Source organism: Macrobrachium nipponense, chromosome 23 (genome assembly GCF_015104395.2).
Source record: "Macrobrachium nipponense isolate FS-2020 chromosome 23, ASM1510439v2, whole genome shotgun sequence".
Classification (NCBI taxonomy): Eukaryota; Metazoa; Arthropoda; class Malacostraca; order Decapoda; family Palaemonidae; genus Macrobrachium; species Macrobrachium nipponense.
Genome location: NC_061090.1, coordinates 30619091 through 30640402, shown reverse-complemented (window position 1 = coordinate 30640402; position 21312 = coordinate 30619091). Strand labels below are relative to the sequence as shown.

Sequence of the window (21312 nt, the reverse complement as noted above, 5' to 3'; positions counted from 1 at the left end):
TTTTCATAAAGGTTAGTTTTTATAAGGTTCAATTAATTTTTTTCATAAAGGTTAGTTTTTATAAGGTTCAATTAATTATTTTTTATAATGGTTAAGTTTGATAGGGGTAAGTTTATTTGTTACCTTAGTTAGTCAAGATTAAGTTAGTTTGGCATCAAAGGTTAAGTCTGCTAAGGGCTTAGTATTTTATAAAGCTTAAGTTTGATATGATAAGGTTAAGTCAGTTTTATTACGAGGTTGGGTTTGTCTAGGAAAGTTTAATTTTCAAATTGTTCTGTTGGTTAAAGTTGCATTTGTTTCTCAGAAGATAGATAATTCCAGATCTCTTGGGAACACAGAAGGTGAATGAGTAAGCCACAGCCTTGCAGTAGAGGAGAGAGAGAGAGAGAGAGAGAGAAGAGAGAGAGAGAGAGAGAGAGAGAGAGAGAACGGAAAAGTGTGAAACAAACAATGAAACTCTTACTGCGGATAATTTGGAACGCATATGGGCTCTTCAAACACAGAACCAGAATTGCCAGATGTGTCTATTTATATTTTTCCCTTCACGGCAAAACTGTGGATCATTAGTCATCCGGTGCAAAGGCTTGGAAGCTGAATCATTGCTTCAGATGGTGGCTTTCGTAATGCAGCAAAATATTGATCGTCTTGTGTCGTCATCCTTGCATTCATTTTATTTTTTTGACTCGTTCAGCTGGCTTGGATGTGTAATTGTTTATGTTTGGTTGATGCTGTGGTTTGTAACTTTTTTTTTCTCATAAGCAGGACGTTACTTTACTTCTCAGGGTAGTGTTGTTATTTTTACACAGTTGTGTGTTTTTTATGCGTAAGAGGTATGACTTTCTTAATAATAATAATAATAGTAACTTTGTAAGCCCTTCCCCCCCTTCCTCTCTTTCTCTCTCTCTCTCAACGGGCCCAAGTTTTTTTTTGGCCAATTTCGCAAAAAAAAGATAAAGATCGTAACATAAGAGAGCGTTTAAAAACATAAAATAATGAACGTAAAGGAAGAGAGCTGATTTCTAGGACCTTCGCGACAGTTCCGGGACCAGATGACCTTGAGGAGAGAATCATCGTGACGCTCCGTCTGATTTCCCGGATGTTGATGGCTCACCTTTCGTCGCCAGCGTTTCGAAATTCCATATCTCTCTATCAGAGTTTTTCATTTTTATTTTTATGATTTTTACTTAACAAGAACCCAGGCTGGAATGCTGGGTCAATTAGGAATAGGACCACGGACCTTGTGGGCCAATATGCGAACCGAGTCCTTGAATATGCGCATATTCACGAATCGGATGCCTTGTAGTCCCATCAGGATCCATACACGAGCCAAGTGCTTCGTAGGCCTATATACGTATATACGAGTCAGGCGTCCCAAATCTGCAAGGTCTAGACCGTGCAACTCTGTGCTGTAGCTTCTTATCGTAATTCCCATCAGGAAAAATAGTCCCTGGAGGCGTTTTTAACCTTCTAACGCTCAGGAATTTCCATGGTTGGTTGGTTGGTCGAGCCAATGTCTTTACAACGGATACTCTTTATCGTAAGAGTTATTTTAAAATTGTTCAGCTCTTTAATTCTTTTTTACTCCTTTTTTTCCACATCTTGTTTAAGGTCTCTTTTCTTATATCATAAGGGATTTCCATTTATCTACTCCATAATCATTCCACGTTCCACAGAGATTGATAGAAACCCATCGTAAATGATCAGCCAGGAGACACGTGAACAATGGATCGTCAGTGAATCGCTAACGAAACATTTCATTAGCAGGAATATGAGTCATCATCAGCCAATCACTCTCGAGCTCATAAATGGTCTGATATGGGGTCATTAGGTAGCTGTGACTAATAACTTTAAGGCGCTCCTCTTGTTGCTAGTTGGAGGGAGGAAAGTTTCTTCAGGAAAGAGTAAATTATCATTCAATGTTCATTCAATGTTCATATTATTTAGCCAGGCTGCCAGTACAGAGAAGGAATTAGATTGAAAAGTACAGAATAAACTACGAAAGAGAAATACGAAACGAAGTTAATTCACGTCAGCCAGGTGTCTAGAAAAATCACTCGACAATTTAGTCACAGAAAGAATGTTTGTTTATCTCGTCTGCCTTCATGATTTGGCTGACAGCGAAAGTGAAAAAAGGCAGAATTAACCAGCTCCAGCTCTTTCTTGTGAAATCGAAATTGGTCACATATGAGTAATTGTTGACGTATGAGAATTTAACGTGTTTTGTTTCTCAAGAGAGAGAGAGATAAGAAGAGAGAGGAGAGACGAGAGATAGAGAGAGAGAGAGAGAGAGAGAGAGAGAGAGAGAGAGAGAGAGAGTTGGGAACGCTCCCATAGCATTCGTCAGATAGACCTATCGCCCTTTATTTTCGATTCTCCTTTTTAATATAATTCATTTTGTTCTGTTTTAGAGAGAGAGAGAGAGACTTAACAATGCGTACTGAACATATTAGGGAACGAACGGTCCCATTCGTTTGATAGACCTAAGCCTTTATTTTACGATTCCCATTTTATTTATTCGATATATATATATATATATTATATATATATATATATATATATATATGATATTTTAGAGAACGAACGGTCCCATTCGTTTGATAGACCTATAGCCCTTTATTTACGATTCCCCTTTTTAATATATATATATATATATATATATATATATATATATATATATATATATATATATATATATTTTAGAGAGAGAGTACAAACAGCTTGGTATCTCATAGATATGGTACACTGGTACTTAGAAATCGGGTTAAGAGAATGACTTATAGACCAAATTGGGTCTGTCATTGTGTGATCTCGAGAACGATCTTTCGTGCCAAACTGACACAGTACAGAGATCTGATTTATGACCTCGTCGAGGTACTTCCTTTTCAAATTCCACGATTTTACGCATTTTAAAGGAACGTTAATAGCTCTCGTCTCTCATTGGTCTAGCTGGAGAGCAACCAGCAACTATAATTTCCCTAAAGTCATCGTACTTATAACCTAGCGCCGAGCGGAAATAGATATTCAGAATAATTAGCTAAAAAAATGTTTAAATAGGAAGAATAGTCCGTTATTTTTCTTTTGTAAACAGGATTAGTGATATATTTTTAAAAATATGTTTCACGGTAATGACATTCTTACGTCGTCTGCGAAGGTAGAAGTTTGTTAGTTGAATGCTTAAGTATATTGTAGAAATATCATTTCCGCCTTTTGTAGAGAGATAGATTTCGAGCTATTTATCGTACAAAGCATGTTGTTAGGCCTATGTAAATATACTGTTAGGCCTATATATATAGAATATATTATATATATTATATATATATATATATATATATGTATTGTATATGTATGTATGTATGTATGTATGTATATATAATATATATATATATATATATATATATATATATATATATATATATATTATATATATATATATATAGAGAGAGAGAGAGAGAGAGAGAGAGAGAGAGAGAGAGAGAGAGAGAGAGAGAGATACCAACATACGAACATACATACAATATAAAACTGTGAAAAAAGTGCACCTGTCCACAGTCATATTTTTATGGTTACGTGTAAAAAAAAACACCTGTAGAAATGTGCACGACAATACTACAGCTGCCTATAAAAACAAAAATTACAGGTGCATTCTAACCCGGTAACACCTGTGCACATGTAGGTATGTGGGTGTAGCAGATGCAGCCACCAACGTAGGTATGAGATGGATGGGATAGTGGCTGAATTTGCCAAATTTGAAGGATTCTGGTTCATATAGCTTTTTTTAGTCTTGTTTTAGTTTTATTTCGTAACAAAGGTCGAGGATAGTGTAAAGCAAATGGGCTTCATCTTTTAAAAAGAATAATGAACAATTTGGCAAATCCTGGCAAATGTTTTGGCCAATTCGGATAAAACGAAAGAAATATTTTGGCAAAACTTGCTAGATCTGACAAAATTGAACAAATTATGACAAATCTGGACAAATTCTAACAAAATTTGACCAGTTCTGATAAAATATAAAAAAATTGACAAACTTTTACGTTATGAAAAAACGTGATTCTTGATTAAGGAAATGTTCAATGAAAACCAATTTTGATAAATACTGACAATTCGACGAATTCTGACAATATTTTATAACACCCGGGGAAATGCGAAAAATTGACAAAATCTGACAAATGTTTGGATTTTCTGACACATTTTGCAGAGATGGAAATATACAGACCAGAATTTGAGGAAATGACAAAATCGCTGATTTTTTAAATTAATTAATTTATTTATTTTAACTAAATTTTGGAAAATCTGACAAAACTGACAGATTTCATTCTTTCTTGTTACCATTGATTTTGTTTTGATTTCAGGAACGTATTTTTCTGGACATACTATGGAGAGACAAGAAGAAGAAGAGAAGGAGGAGAAGATAAATTTCTCGTCAAATGGTAAGTCAAGATAATTACTTAACCTTGGAGGAAACCATCTTGCCTATTATTTTTTCATTTTTTCATATGTTGCCATGGAAACGATCTTGCACATTATTTTTTCATTTTTTAATTTGTTGCCATGAAAACCGTCTTGCCCATCATTTTCTCATTTCTTCATTTGTTGCCATGGAAACCATCTTGCCATTTACAAATTCATTATTTGATTTGTTGTCATGGAAACCATCTTGCCATTTGCAATCTCACTTGTCATTTGTTACCATGGATACCATCTGGGCCGTTTACAAATTCATTAGTTGTTTCCATCGTAACCATTTTGCTCATTATTTTTTTCAACTACTACACCCCTACCGTCAAAAAAATGTTAATATAAGAGAGGTCTAGGTTGCTATATATATATATATATATATATATATATATATATATATATATATATATATATATATATATATATATATATTGTGACGAAGTAGCCTAGAGTATCTGGGTCTGGATACTATTAATACTTGGTGCACGAAGTAGTCAGAGATCTGTGTCTGGACACCATTAATATTTGTTAACCCAAATTGCCAAGTATCTGGTTACTACACTTACCATTTGTACTTGCTAGTACAAGAGACCCTTTTATTCCTGGGTCTGGGACACCCTTTGTACTTAGGGCACAGTTTGTTCAAGTACCTAGTTATTACTTACCTCACTACAGCGAGACACCTGACCCTTCATCACAAATACTAAACGACTGAATACTCTAAAGATAAGCATGATCCCTTATATAACTGAACAGTGAAGAAAACAATCAGTCTAAGTTCATTAAAATAGGTGTGAGGTAATCTTAAATAAAGGGCATCACTCCTTCTACAATTGAAAATCTAAGTATTTCCCTGATTCTGATTTATTTGTGGGAAATGGCACAATTATCACTCTATATTTCTACCGAAACAAAACAAAATATAATACTTACTACTGGTGTTGTAATAAAATGCTCACATAAATTTTAAATACAATCATTTATTTCTAAATTCAAAATTTATAGGTGGAATTCACAATCTCAGGGAAATTGTTATTACTTGGAAAACAAAGTTTAATTAATTCTTGAATTAGTTATTAAGCAAAATTAAATCAAAGTTTATCAAGAAAATTAATTAAATAAAATTATAAAGCAATAATTAATTCGAAATGAAATTTAATTAAATACAAATTAATTTGCAAGTGTTAGATTCAAACAATTACATAATAGAATATTATTCAAACTAATCAAACAAAATAAAGACAATGCAAAAACATAATGCATAATATGAAAACAATTAAAGCATTGACAGTACAAACATTAAGCATATAAAATTGGATATGTCAAAAGAACAAAGCAAAAGATAAATGTGTTTAAAAATGATAAAACCTCGAAGTGCACTTCAAAACATTTGTAAAAATACCTTATACACAGCTGCAGCTTAAAGGCCTGTTACACACTCTTACACTTTCGTGGGCGCCTTCACAAAACTAATAGAAATAATACTATGTTCAGATTCCACAAACAACACATATTTTACTAAGAATTATGAGTGACCAGCTCGAATATAAAATTAATGTGAGTTACGTTAAGTTACTGAAACAGCCTCGCAACCGAGCGAGCGAGAGAGAGAGAGAGATCCTATCCCTCACGCCAGCGGCTAGGTCTCGAGATTGAATGACAGTTTTATATGCGTAACTATGCGTATCAGGGGAATGGGTGTAGTTGAGTGTACACGTCCGAGACGAAAACATATTACGTCATCTCTATAGGGGTATCAAGTATGGGGCCTCTTTGACTGCATTCGCATATGTCTATGAATAAGGCTCCCTTGTGTTGCGTTACATGCCCGATCGGGACGATAAAAATGAGCTTAGCTAATCTATTTTCAAGGGGTTGGATAACTGCAAGTTCTGCTTGGACAAAGCAGTCTCTCCCTATGTTCTCAAAGGACTCGATGCGGCCTGGGAGGTCCCTATGCACGTGTTTGCGCCGATAAAGAAATCAGCTTAGCTAAGACATTCTCAAAGTGTGGCAACAACTCTCTTTAAAAGGCTTATGAGCTTCCACTCTCTCTGTCTTACGTTACTTCAAAATGAAAAGTGGGACCACTTAGCACATGTTATCTTTAAATTTGGGAATCTGAACACAAAAAACATACATTTCATAACATGATACACAGGTTCTGAGGTGAATTAATCATATTAGCGCAATTATAATTGCATTCCAAATTACATTATAAGAATATATAATATTTATATATAATATATATATATTATCTATATAAATATATATATATATATATATTATACAGATATATATAATATATATATATTATATATATATATGATATATATATATATATATATATATTATATATATATATATATATAATAAAAGGAGGCCATAAAAACACCTTTTATTAGATGAAATTCTGTTGTAACAGAATATTTTTACCAGTCTATATATATATACTATATTACTAACAGAACCTCATTGAAACTGGATGATGGTATCTAGCAGAGATTTTATATTAAAAAAAGTTACAAGCTTTCCTGGACTTACAGTCCTCTTAGTCCAAGTATCCGTTTCAATAAGATCCTATTAGTAATTGTATTAATGCACAGAACAATTGTGTAAGTGACAAAAAATATACATATTTTATATATATATATATATATATATATATATATATATATATATATATATATATATATATATATAATTTATTTTTCTTCCTATAATATTGCCAAAATTGGTCTCGAAGTTCATTTTTTTTCATTATAATTCAAAGTCAGGTTAACCAATATGTCTTATGACAACTTACTGACGTAGCTTTATATACCCCTAGTTTATTGCTTTTCAAATTTGAGATAACTCTTAAGATTAAAATTTTATAGCATTAAAAAATATGAGATGAAATCGTTTTTTCTTTAATGTTCAAATCTTAGATAAGGAGGAATAAATACTCTTGGCTTAATAAAAAAAATCGTGGAATCGATAATATTGTCTCCAGAACTTTGTAATATATTTTAAAACAGATTTTTCGAAAATTTACGTAACCACCCATGATGGGTTAATGTTTGATAATGCACATTTTTTGTAGATAAGGTAAAGATAATCTCTTTATATAAATAAGTTGACTAGTTTGAGTTTTCCCCCCAAAAAAAATTTTCATGGTATTCTGTGATTTTTATCTATTTTTATCCGATTCAGTAATTTTGTCGTTTCAGTGTCTATTTCAAAGCAGCAGTGATGATGATATATATGATCTATTTGCGCAGTAATGATAATAATATGCTGGAAGAAGACATTCATTATTATAGGTTTTATGGAAAATAATGGCTATTTCAGCCGCATTTATTTTGTATAAAAATTTCTCTATTCTTCTTATTACTGACTTTTCTTCTGTACTCAAGTTGGCTATTAAAACGCCTAATGGGGGATTCGCGTAAAAACTGTGTGGTATTTGTCAAATTGAATATATAATACAAAATGCAGTACAAAATGGATCTTAGGCTTAAGATCCAATTTGCACTGCATTTTGTATGATATATTCAGTTTGACGAATAGTACCATGTTTTTTTACACGAATCCCCCATTTTGTTTTTTAATAGCCAATTCGAGTACAGAGGAAATGCCAGTAATAACAAGTATAGAGAAACTTTTATACAAATTAACGCGGCTGACATAGCCATTATTTTCAATAAAACATGTATAATAATAATAATAATAATTAATAATAATAATAATAATAATAATAATAATAATAATAATAATAATAAATTTGTAAGTCACTTTACGTCCTTATTTGTTATGCAAACTTTTAGATTTTTTATGATTGAAATTATATAATTGTATTATCCATATATAAATATATATATATATATATATATATATATATATATATATACATACACACACATTATATATATACATAATACATACATACATGCACACACTATATATATATATATATATATATATATATATTATATATATATATATAAAATTTATAAATGTGTGTGCGTGTGGCTTCCATGTGCCATGGTGTATCACGGTTGTTTCACACATGTACAGCAGGGCCTGTGCGTTTAATCAGTGTACCATGTGTGAAAAAAAGAATAACTCAGATAATATACCGAGTTTCATAAAGCACCTGTATGAAACAAATGACAACCGTTAAGGTGAATCTTGATAAGTTAATCTGTTTTTCCTCGTGTCTGTTTTTGTTTATTGTGTGTGTGTGTGTGTGTGTGTGTGTATGTATGTGTATATTGTAGTAATTATAAATGTCCACGTATACCATGCTGGCTATGAATAAGCCTAGATGTCCCTTTGAGTCCAGAATAAATTTAGACCCTAATGAACTGACGTTCAAACCGAGTGACTGAAGAGATTAATTAATTTTCCGATGTGAAATGCGTCTTAATGGCTGTCTATATATTTATCTGCTGTAAATAAAAAATAAACCAGTAATTAAGCAGGGAATGTCTGTTTGGAAATGGTATGGTGATATATGTGGCATAGCCATTAGCTTCACGTAATATATTATATGGTGTTTATTGTACGATGCTTTCCTTCGTCCTCTCTCTTGTTAGATGTTGTCAGTGCGTCTATGTGCCTATAAGAACAAACTCGTACTGCAATGCGTATTAGCTCATCTTATGAGGAAAACAACACAAAAAATCTAAAAGAAGAAGAAAGCTAGGAGCCAAATACCACAAGAAGCTAAGAACATCGTAATACTTTGTTCAGTCCTTAATTGTATATGTCTTACGTCACCGGTAAATTGGTAATGGTCACTGTTTTGGTCTTAACGATCCTGAACTGTTGTTCCTGACCGGCTGAGAGATAGTCCAAAATTACATTCTGCATTATAATTCTAGATTTGTAAGATCCGGAGCATATTGTATAACTAGTTGATCAGATATAGACGCCAATTCCTTATGATTTTGCATAGGTCTAGTGATTATTGAAAATTATAGGCCTAAGTCTTGGGTGATTAAGTCGAGAGGCTGGTTGATGATCAATTTAATGACGTCATAGGTATTATTATTATTATTATTATTATTATTATTATTATTATTATTATTATTATTCATCTGGCACTGTGACGGGCTTATCGTTTATGATAAGGCGATGTGCTTGTTTTCCTTGATATTTTCAAACAACCTGACTCTTAATTTTTTTGTTTAGTTATTTAATCAGTTTCAGTTATTTCCATTTTTATCCGTAGTTTATTACAATTTTTTTCTCTTGACCGATTGCATATTGATAATAATATGATAAACATTGTCTATAGAGATATTATGATTTGAAAAAACGCGGCTTCGAAACTGAGGTCACTAACCGCTTATCGATTAGGACTCGTCTCATGCGTCTCCGGGAAGGTACCGATTTATACTCTAATTTCGTGTAATGCTTTCATGCCTTGGTTTCATTTGAGAGAGAGAGAGAGAGAGAGAGAGAGAGAGTCTTATGTATTTCTTCTTTTACGGCTCAGTAGGCCTACTTCCACTTTTTCCTGATTCGAGCTTTTTTTCCTTTGTGAGGAAAGCAATCAGGAAATTGTACTGTTCGAGACCAGGAGAGAGAGAGAGAGAGAGAGAGAGAGAGAGAGAGAGAGAGAGAGAGAATATCTTTAAAACGGCTCGGGGAATCCAAGCAGCACAATGGTATGTATTCCCAGGGTCTCAATACAACCGTATCTTTGACGCAAAATGGCAAATATTCCTTTAATACACATGGGATTATGCACGTCTTTTTGTTGTGAATTTCCAAGATTAGCTTCTCTCTCTCTCTCTCTCTCTCCTGGTCTCGAACTGTAGTACACTTTCGTGATTGTTTTCCTGACAAATATACATACATACATACATACATACATACACACAACACACACACATATATATATATATATATATATATATATATATATATATACATACATATATATATATATATATATATATATATATATATATAAAACTCGAATCAGGAAAATGTGGAAGTAGGCCTATTGAGCCCCAAAAGAAGACATACAAAGGAATTATTCTCTCTCTCTCTCTAACTACAGGAAAGACATTACGCATTTACGAGTGGTGAATGGACCACAATTAGGTTAGACTTAAAACCCAGTTCTTTACACATTCCCTTGTTGATCTCAATTATTTTAATGAGGGGGATTCAGAATTTTGACCGCCTGTCTTTGTATAATCCTGTTTCTGGCGCGTAGAGAGAGAGAGAGAGAGAGAGAGAGAGAGAGAGAGAGAGAGAGAATCATTACATAAATCGTCCATGACCCTGATGACGCCAGGGTATAATCATATACCCAGCGACAGTGGGCTGGTTCGCGTTACATAATAAATGTTGTCACATCTTGATTACTTTTGTACTTGTTGGAGTGTTTTTTTTTATATGTAATTATTATTAATGAGGTCCTTTACATCATTAGAATCGGATAGGACACCTTGAGCTCTTCAGTAGTCAAAATCCACCACGTCCTATCATAACGCTGCCTCGAGCAGGATATCCTTTGAACTCGTGGGATCATATCCTGTAGATAATTTAAAAATTTAGTAACCTCCTGTCCAAAGCAAGCGTTGTCAAGATAGAAAACAAGCTGGTAGGAATGAAATAAAAGAAGTGTATATCACAAGCACCATAGGAATCGAAAGTGACCCGTGTTGAATAATGAATGACCATGAATGACAATGAAAGTGTTGCCAGCATGTGCGAATAACGTGTTGAATAATAATGAAGATCCAGGGCTCTTTCCAGGAGAGAGAGAGAGAGAGGCTGAGGCTCGTCCCTTCATAAACTTTAAATAGCGAATCGATGTTTCTGGAAGGAAGAAGGCAGTGCCCCAAGAATGAGCCGCTTGGCTGGGTGGAACTGCGTCAGGTTTGTACCGAGTTTGCCAGGGGTGGTCTGGCTGGCTGTATGTCCTCCCTGGTGGGGGTGTGTGGGGGTTGGGGGACGAGGACCATGGAGGAAAGTACCCCTTTAAGGAGAGACCCTGTGACTGAATATTTAAGTACACACACACACACACACACACACACATTAAGAGAATATAGTACTAGGTAACCCATAGCACCACGAGACAATATTTTTCCCATTGCGTTTTATATCTTTTCAGTTTTGCTCTGTTTAATTTTACTAGAGAGAGAGAGAGAGAGAGAGAGAGAGAGTGTGTGCTCTGTTCAATTTTACTAGAGAGAGAGAGAGAGAGAGAGAGAGAGATGGTACTATTATAGGTGACGCAATAGGTGACGCATAGTACTAGGCGTCAGGTTTAAATATTTTACACAAAAGGAGAAATCAGATGCTAACATGCGATAGCTTTGTTTTATTTTCTCAATGGAATTGATACATTGTTCGTCATTCACTGTGCATTCCTTTATCTCTCTTTTATGCTTTGATGATGTTTTCACCTTCCAGGGAATGTAACTATTTGTAGGAGAGAGAGGCAGTTTTTTTTTTTTAACTTCGGCTTTTCTCCCGTCATATGATGTCAGCGTGCGCATGAAATTAATTAAGCACCTCTCCTTCTTCTTCGTCTTCTTTTTCTTCTTCTTTCCTGACATTTGCCGAGCTCAATCTTAGACGCTGTTTTAACTTGATTTTTTTGTTGTTGATATACGATGTTATTAGGTATCGCTCCAAGTTTGTCATAAACACTAGCAGAGTGGATGCACCTTCATCGAACATTCAGGGCGGTACGTCGCTTACACAACGGCCATTTTTAAACGGTGTAGAGATACAGTACACCAATACGTGCATAAACACCCCCAACCTTTGTCAAAGGACCTCTCGCATATATATATATATATATATATATATATATATATATATATTATATATATATAATATATAGATATATATATATATTATATATATATTATATATATATTAGCTTACTGATTGTTCAGCGTGGTGGACCCCTATTAAGAGGCTAATCTGCTCATCGAGTCATGGGACAAACGTTTTTCAAATATATCCTTTTGATGCTCTGTGATATTATTTTGTGTCTTTCATTTGCATTTGTGCCTTCAGTGCGTCAGCGTTTTCGTTTTGATCTGGTTTAGTTTTGCGTTGAGATTTGTGTCAACGTTTCATTGCTTTCATTGTTATTATTACTGTTAGTACTACTTTTAGTGTCGTTATTGTTATTATTGTTATTAGAGGTATGACTATATATACTATATATATATCATATATATATATTATATATATATATATAATATATATATACTTATTATATATATTATATATGTAGTATATGTTATATATTGAAATATGAACTATTATAGATATATGTTTATGTATTGTATATATATGTATATATACATGTATATATATATATATATATCTTTATATATATATATATATATATTATATTTATGTGTGTAATACATACACATATATAGATGTTTACCATAGATATAACGCATACATTTGTGTATTCCAAATTCACTTTTAATTATTATTATTATTATTATTATTATTATTATTATTTCTCCAATATGGAATACATGGCAGTTGGGGACAGTAAACTGCATTCGGCTTTTGAACACGAGTATAAAAAATAAAGTCCCCCTGACCTTTTCTGTGGCTCTTGACCTTTCAGAAAGAGGTCACACAGCTCCCGATCAAAGACCCTCATTTTATGCTGACCATGTTTTGGGTGGAGGGGGGGCGGGGGGGGGCGGGGTTTGGACTATAAGTCTTAAAGGAAAGAAAAAAGGTTAATTGAAAAATGGGTCGTTAATGTTTTAAGTACAAAAGAGATATTCTTAAGATAGAAAATTTGGCATAAATCTGTACGAGTTTTTTTTTGTTTTTGTTTTTAGGAAAATAATTTTCAAAAATAATTTTTATAAACAAAAACTGTGATTTTCTTTTATATAAGTAAACATGAAATAAAATTTTGATTTTTTAAAGATATTATTCAGATCTGAACTTTAATTATTTTTATTTTTCACAAAAGAAGCAATGAAACAATAGATAATTTATCAATAAAAATTATTATACGTTAATAAGATTATGACTGATGAAAAATCAAATAAATTTATAAGAAACGAAAAACATATCAGATCTTTAATTAAGTCTGTTTATCACAGAAATAAAAGAAGAGTGAGAAAAATATTAGTAAACATAAAACTCAAAAAAAAAAAGAAAAAAAAAGAAAAGAAAAAAGCGGAAACAATTTTATAGACGAACGAATCCACACCCATCAATCGCTATAGACGAAGTAAACCTGTTTACGCCCCGGGAATAAATAAACCAGAATAAACTCATCTCAGGTGAGATTAACCCTTTTGATGTCTACCGCCCGTATTGTTTTTTTTAACACAGATATAACCTGGCAGGTGTGATTCGGCGGGTACGTGGTGGGGAAGGGGGGTGGGGTTTTGGAGGAGAGGCAGGAGGTATCGTTCGAGTGTACCTGTTCACAGGTGCTCTCCCGACCTTCTTCTTCTTCTTCTTCTTTTGCTTCTTCTTCTTCTTCTTCTTCTTCTTCGTCTTCTTCTTCTTATGCGAAATCATTAAAGGGTTCAAAGTATTGATTCGGCCACGGGTCTTTCGTGACTGACCTGGGATTGATCCGTGGTTTAGACATGCTATTTAGACGTGTTTTAGACGCGCCAGGGAACTGCAGTTCAGACGTTTAGCCGTAGTTTAGACGTGCATTGTATCCATTGTTTAGGCTTGCCATTTAGCCGGTTTAGACATTTAGCCGTAGTTTAGACGCGCATTTTAGCCATTGTTTAGGCTTGCCGTTTAGCCGGTGTTTAGACATTTAGACATGTAGTTTAGTCACGCTTTTAAGCCGTGGTTGAGACTTCCCTGGGAGCTGCGGTTTATACATTTAGCCGTAGTTGAGACATCCATTTAACTAGTTGTTTTTGCATGCTTTTAATTGTGGTTTAGGTATGCCAGGTAGATCAACTGTAGACATTGAGCCATAGATTAGACATGCCTTTTAGCCGTAGTTTAGACATGCCATGTATACCCGTGGTTTAGAGATGTCATTTAAAACCGTAATATAAACATTTAGCCATAGGGAATAGTACGTCCATTTACTCGTTATATATATACCTGTGTATGAAGGTGTTTGTATATATATATATATATATATATAGATATATATATATATATAGATATATAAGTATTATCTTTAATTTTTTTATTTTATTTTGGAACGCTACTTACAAGGATTCCTCAGCCTACTCGTCCCGGTTTCTGTCTTCCAGGAAAACGATTGTAGTCGCCTCAGTATAGAATTTGCGAGAGAGTTTTCTGGCTTCCTCTTGCATTGCTGGTGGAGAGAGAGAGAGAGATGAGAGAGAGAGAGAGAGAGAGAGAGAGATGAGAGGACAGAAGAGAGAGAGAGAGCTCCACGTATCTGTGTTACGATTGAAATTAATTTAAGGGAACTATATGTTGAGCATTTGGCAAACAAGTATTCGACACGCAGAACTGAAGGTAGAAGTTTTATCTCTCTCTCGTCTCATCTCGCTCCTTCTCTCTCCTCTCTCTATATCTATATAATATATATATTATATATTATTATATATAATAATTATATGTTTGTATGGGTGTGTGTTGTGTGGTGTGTTGCGTTGTGGGTAATATATATATAATAATATATATAGATATATATATATATATATATATATATATATAATAATGTGTGTTGTGTGTGTGTTGGTGTGTTGTGTGGTTATATCTATACTATTCATCTATATCTATATATAATATATATCAATCATATAATATATATATATATACTATAATATATATAGATATATGTATGTAATCGAGAGAGAAGAGAGGAGGAGGAGAGAGAGACGGAGAGAGAGAGAGAGAGGAGAGAGAGAGAGAGGAGATGGTAATCTTTATACCTTATTTGCCAGGAACTCCTGGGGCCTGGAATGTCTTAGGAACTGTCCCGAATGGCTAATGAGTTTTATTGCATTTGCCGGTCCTTACCACTGAATGCGGGTATCATGTCTTGATACTTTTTTGGTTGCGAGTTTTTTATTTGTTTTCCATTCTCTCTCTCTCTCATTTTGTGTATGGAAACTTTACTTGCAAGCTTAGAAGTTAGTTCTAGTATTATTTACTCCTGAATTTTTGGAGCTTTCTTTTGAATAATAATAATAATAAGAATAATAATAATAATAATAATTAAATAAGAATAATAATAATGAATAACTAATAATAATAAAAGATTAGACAATGGTATGGGAGCCAGATACAGAGAGAACACAGATTCCCCTCCGATTGAAAGCCCTACAACAACCAAGAAATTAAGGGAGAAAAACAATGTTGAGGTCAATGAAAGTAATGGGCATAAGTAACACATACCAACCAGTATCACAGAAAGCAAATAACCTTGACATATGCAGGAGGCAAGAGTTAGTAAGCAGGAAACTGGATGGGGAGTTCGGAACACCAACCCCCACCATCCAGCCAGGAACCACCCCAACAGAAACCAAAAACGCAACCGCCTTGGGAAAAAGGCGCCTGGGAAAAGCAAAGTTAATCATGGGGATGAGATACTGACTTGAGTCAAACTGAAAGAGATGGGCAGAAAAAAGGCTAAGAAAGCAAGAAAACAATGGGAGGAACTCAACGAGAAATACAAAGTACAAGAGAGGGGACTAAACAACACAATAGAAGATGTAAAAACAGAGGCTTAAGGCCTAACCAAAGCACATAAGATCCAACGCGTAAATGTAACCAGGAATAAGGGATACCAACAGAAAACAAAACTATTCGGAACCAACCCAGAAAAGCAACTATACAGGCCAAAACTAAGAGGGGAAGAACACACCACCCCAGAAATTCCTGAAGCCGAACCAAGAGAACTCTGGGAAAACATATGGAAGCAATCCGGTAGCCACACAAACAAACATGCAACATGGCACCATGGAAGTCAAGGAAAGAAAGAAAACAGGGAGAATAAAACAAAGATTCACAGAGAATCATCGACAGACAAACCAGTTCAGACACCAACTAAAGAAAATGCCAAACTGGAAAAGCCCCAGGTCCCGAATGAAGTCCCATGGATACTGGGCTCAAAAATCCTTCAAGGCCGGACCCACCCCCTACGGAAATAGCAGAACAACTCCAGCATTGTATTCTCAAAATCACCATGCAACCCCAAATGGATGAACCACAGGAAGAACATCCTTAGTACAAAAAGAAAAAGAACAAGAGTAAGGGAAATAAAATAGCCAGTTAACTACAAAGCCTATCACCTGCCCTACCAATAATGTGGAAGTTCACTAACAAGGTATCATCGGTGAAAGGCGATAAACAATACCTAGAGGCGACACAAACCAATCCCCCACCAACAGAAAGGCTGCAAAGGAGGTAGTGGGGTAAGGGGCACAAAAGACTAGCTCCCTGATAGACAAAATGGTAATGAAGAACAGTAGGAGAAGGAAAAACCAACCTAAGCATAGGCATGGATAGGACTAGAAGAAAGCCTGTTCGACATGATACCACACCACATGGCTAATAGAATGGCCTGAAAATATATGGGGCAGAGGAAAACAAAACCCAGCAGCTTCCTTCAAAAACTACAATGCTCCGACAAAAAAAAACAAAAAAACTGGAATACATAATACTTTACAAGATCTGGAATAAGGAATGCTAGCAGGGCTTAATATCAGGAGGGGAGGGATCTTCCAGGACGACTCACTGTCCCCCCCACTACTCTTAGTAGTAGCCATGAATTCTTCCCAGTGACAAATGTTACTACAGAAAATGGATGCCGGGTACCAAGCTCAACGAAAAGAGGCAACAGAATCAACCATATGATTGTTCATGGACGACATCAAGCTGGTATGGTAAGAGCATCAAGGAAATAGATATCCGAATTCCAGACTGTAAGGATTGTATCTCGGGACCACAGGATGGTAGTTTGGAAATAAAGAAAAAATGCGCCTTGAGTCAACATACAAAAAAAGGCAAAGTAACGAGAACTGAAGGGATAAAAAGCTACCAGATGGGAGGGCCAACATCAAACACATAGATGAGAACAGGAATACAAAACACCTGGGAATAATGGAAAAAGGAGGGGATATAAAACACAAGAAGATGAAGGACTACGATCAGTGGAAAAAAGAATTGCTATGCAGGACCTCAAGGCGATTACTCAAGGTCAAAACTCAACGCCGGAAATTATGATCAAAAAGCCATAAACACATGGCAAGTGCCGGTAATCAGAGTACAGCTGTCAGGAATAAGTGGAATGGACGAAGGTCAGTAACTCCGCAGCATAGATCAGAAAAACCAGGAAACACATAGACAATACCACACAAAGCAACTACAACCCAAGAAAGCAAATAACGGAACAGACTAACAGAACACGAAAAGGAAGGAGGGAGAGGACTACTAAGTAATAGAAGGACTGCGTCAACATCGATGTAAACAGAGCCACTGGGGCAATATCTGAAAACCCAGTGAAGACAAGTGGGCTAAAAGAGTGGTATGGGAAGAAGGACTAATAGAAAAGTAAACGAACGAACCACCAAGAAATATACAGAGACAGGAAGCAATGAACAGACAGAACAGAGGACTGGCACAACAAGCCAACGGCACGGACCAATTACATGAGACAGACCTAACAAAGAACTAGCCAGCGGATGTACACATGGCAATGGCTACAGGAGGGAGAGCTAAAGAAGGAAAACTGAAGAAGGATTAACAAAGCGGCACAAGATCAGGCCCTAAAGAACCAGATATGTTTCCAAAGAAACCGATAGACTGGAAATAACATCTCTTCCCATAATGTAGGAAAATGCAATACGCAAAAATGAAACACAAACAAACCCATAGCAAGCGAATGCCCGGCACTTGCACAGAACCAGTACAAAAAGAGGCATGATTCAGTTGGCAAAAGCCCTGGCAAAAAGCCCTCCGAGCTACCTGTGCAAGAAAACATCAGCTGCCTTGCAGTAATAAGTGGTACGAGCACCAACCTGAGGGAGTGATAGAAAACGATCACGCAAAGATCCTCTGGGGACTATGGTATCAGAACGGATAGGGTGATTACGTGCCAAACAGATCAGACGTGACGTTGATTGACAAAGTCAAGAAGGAAAGTACACTCATTGGATGTCGCAATACCATGGGACACCAGAGTTGAAGAGAAAGAGAGGGAAAAAATGGATAAGTATCAAGATCTGAAAATAGAAATAAGAAGGATATGGGATATGCCAGTGGAAATCGTACCCATAATCATAGGAGCACTAGGCACGATCCCAAGATCCCTGAAAAGGAATCTAGAAAAACTAGAGGCTGAAGTAGCTCCAGGACTCATGCAGAAGAGTGTGATCCTAGAACAAACGGCACACATAGTAAGAAAGTGATGGACTCCTAAGGAGGCAGGATGCAACCCGGAACCCCACACTTAAATACACCCAGTCGAATTGGAGGACTGTGATAGAGCAAAAAAAACAAAATAATAATAATAAATTTTAATATGCACAAAATTCAACTGGTAGTTTTCCTGCCTGTTATTATTGTCAATGCTCTTATGTTTCTCCGTGTACTTTTAATATTTGAATACTAGTGGCATTTTGTACCTATTCCAGTTGGATGATATATATTTCAAATGTTATTAATAATTAACGAGTATCCAGTAGCGTGTTCCCCCTGATGATAACACATTTGAATTGAGTGTTACATTTTGGTGTATAATCGGTCTTATATTTTCATATATACGTTTTTTTATATTTTAAAATATTAATGGCGTTTTATACCTACTGCATATGGATGATTAGATATTTCAAGTTTTATAAATTTAATTAAAATAATTAACGAATATCCAATTGCGTATTCCCCCTTGATAATAACACGCATTTAAAGTCAGTGTTATACATTTAGTTCTGTCATCAACTAGGATGAATTATTTCGCATTACATAATTAACAGCAGAAGCTTCTGGCAACTATTTCTGGTATGTTTCTATTTTTGTTTTTATTTTTTCTGGTTTCACCTCGGATGGACTAGTTTTTGCTGTAGCAACTTACGTAAGGGATTCAGAATTCAGTTACAGATTTGTATAAAGAGAGAGAGAGAGAGAGAGAGAGAGAGAGAGAGAGAGAGAGAGAGCCTCCGCTTATAGTATGGCATTAGGTTTTCTTGTGTTTGTCTTTTGCAATAATGGAATGCAGTTTGCTTTCATGGAGAGAGAGAGAGAGAGAGAGAGAGAGAGAAGCGAGGGAGACGGAGAGAGAGAGAGAGAGAGAGAGAGACCCTCACAGTGTGACAATGCGTTCTCTTATGTTTGTGTCTGTAGCAGTAATAAAACGCTGTCTCTGCCTTGGCTTATTTCTCTCTCTCTCTCTCTCTCTCAGGTTGTGTCCAAATCAATATTTTATTATAATACAATTTATTATTATTTTAGAATTTGATATTACTGCGGAGTGACCCGCCTTGGTTTTTCCTCTCTCTCTCTCTCTCTCTCTCTCTCTCTCTCTCCTCTCTCTCTCTCATTTTGTCCAAATTATTGTTTATAAATATTTAATGTTGTTATTTTTTTCTTTAACGTTTTTTTTTATTGTATCTAAGGGTGTTCTGTGATAGAATATTACATTTAAACAATGGTTATATTGTTTCAGATAAATTACAGTTTATGAATACTGATAATAATAATATTAAGGGAAAATCAGTTAACCAAACAAGCAGCAGAACAAATAAAATGAATTAGTTTCAGTTACCGTTTATAGTTTCTGTGGAAAAAAAATCACGTGTGTGTGTTCCAGTATTAGGCAGCGAACTGGGCCCCAGGGGAGGGTGGGGGTAGGGGGGTCACCTGGAACGTGGCCCCCCCCCCCATGAAAAATAACCACAAAATAATAACACAGAAGGTTTAAATAATAACATAAATGAGAGATATAGAAATGGGAAACAAATAAAAAATCTCTTATAGAAAATGATATAATTTTAAGAAAAAAAATGATAATAGTAATATTAATAATAATAATAATAGTAATAATGATGATAATAATAATGGATTCGGTATGATCGAACAGCAGGCGATTGTTGTCCATTTCTTAATTTCTACTTGAATAGTATATGTATTAATATATATATATATATATATATAATATATATATATATATATATATATATGTGTGTGTGTGTGTGTGTGTGTGTGTGTGTGTGTATATGTATATGTGTGTGTGAGTCATATCACATTACCGTGATTCAATATACATAAATCGAGCTACAAATGTTCCTTTAATATCTAATTCGCTCTGTTTTCATAAACTTATACCCTGTGCAGTGGCGGTGTGGTCTAAGACTTCACTGTGCATCTTGAATTTGTTGGGTTCGATGGTTCTCGCTCGTGAGCCGACAAATTTCTTATCGACTAAAAAAATTCCCTTCGGTTAACATTTATGAAAATATATTAATTCCGAGGTAGAGCGAATGAGATATTAAAGGACATTTGTAGCTCGATGTAGTATGCATGTTTTATATATATATATATATATATATATATATATATATATATATATATATATATATATATATATATATAATACATATATATATATATATATATATGTGTGTGTGTGTGTGTGTGTGCGTGTGCATGCCTAATATGAAAACTGGTCTCCCCCCCCATCGCAGGCCCCCACGAAATAATAGCTCTGGATTCGCTAGTGGCAGTAGCAGGTATTTTGCATGTTTACCCTCGCTTTCCGTGTTTATCCGAGCTTGAATTCAACTATTGCGAGACATGCAACTTTTCGCTTGCACGCGAATGCTTTTGAAGTTTACTTCCAACCTCTCTCTCTCTCTCTCTCTCTCTCTCTCTCATCTCTCTCTCTCTCTCTCTCTATATATA

General features: G+C 34.9%; 1 long non-coding RNA gene across 2 annotated transcripts in view; it reads left to right on the top strand.

The window, feature by feature from the left end:
* LOC135200092 (uncharacterized) overlaps positions 1–21312 on the top strand; it is a 50629-nt gene that overhangs the window by 2358 nt on the left and 26959 nt on the right. For both annotated transcript variants that reach the window (XR_010311202.1, XR_010311203.1), the window contains exon 2: positions 4350–4427. This is a non-coding gene — a long non-coding RNA (uncharacterized LOC135200092). The remainder of the gene's footprint in view (positions 1–4349; positions 4428–21312) is intronic.